This window comes from Pygoscelis adeliae, unplaced genomic scaffold, assembly GCF_000699105.1.
Source record: "Pygoscelis adeliae isolate BGI_AS28 unplaced genomic scaffold, ASM69910v1 Scaffold101, whole genome shotgun sequence".
Classification (NCBI taxonomy): domain Eukaryota; kingdom Metazoa; phylum Chordata; class Aves; order Sphenisciformes; family Spheniscidae; genus Pygoscelis; species Pygoscelis adeliae.
Window position 1 is genome coordinate 2,978,715 of NW_008824238.1, and position 381 is coordinate 2,979,095.

Here is a 381-nt window from a genome sequence, read left to right on the forward strand (position 1 = left end):
GGTGTCAAAGGCCTTACTGAAGTCCAGGTAGACCACATCCACAGCCTTTCCCTCATCCACTAGGCGGGTCACCTGGTCATAGAAGGAGATCAGGTTGGTCAAGCAGGACCTGCCTTCCATGAACGCGTGTTGGCTGGGCCTGATGCCCTGGTTGTCCCGCACATGCCTTGTGAGAGCCCTCAAGATGAACTGCTCCATAATCTTCCCCGGCACCGAGGTCAGGCTGACAGGCCTGTAGTTCCCCGCATCCTCCTTCCGGCCCTTCTTGTAGATGGGCGTCACACTGGCAAGCCTCCAGTCATCCGGGACCTCCCTGGTTAGCCAGGACTGCTGATAAATGATGGAGAGTGGCTTGGCAAGCTCCTCCGCCAGCTCCCTCAG

At 58.3% G+C, this 381-nt stretch overlaps 1 protein-coding gene across 1 annotated transcript in view; it reads right to left on the reverse strand.

Annotated features, from left to right (window-relative positions):
* Window positions 1-381, reverse strand: part of ZC2HC1A (zinc finger, C2HC-type containing 1A) — a 39,868-nt gene that overhangs the window by 20,614 nt on the left and 18,873 nt on the right. The gene's annotated exons all lie outside the window — the stretch shown is intronic.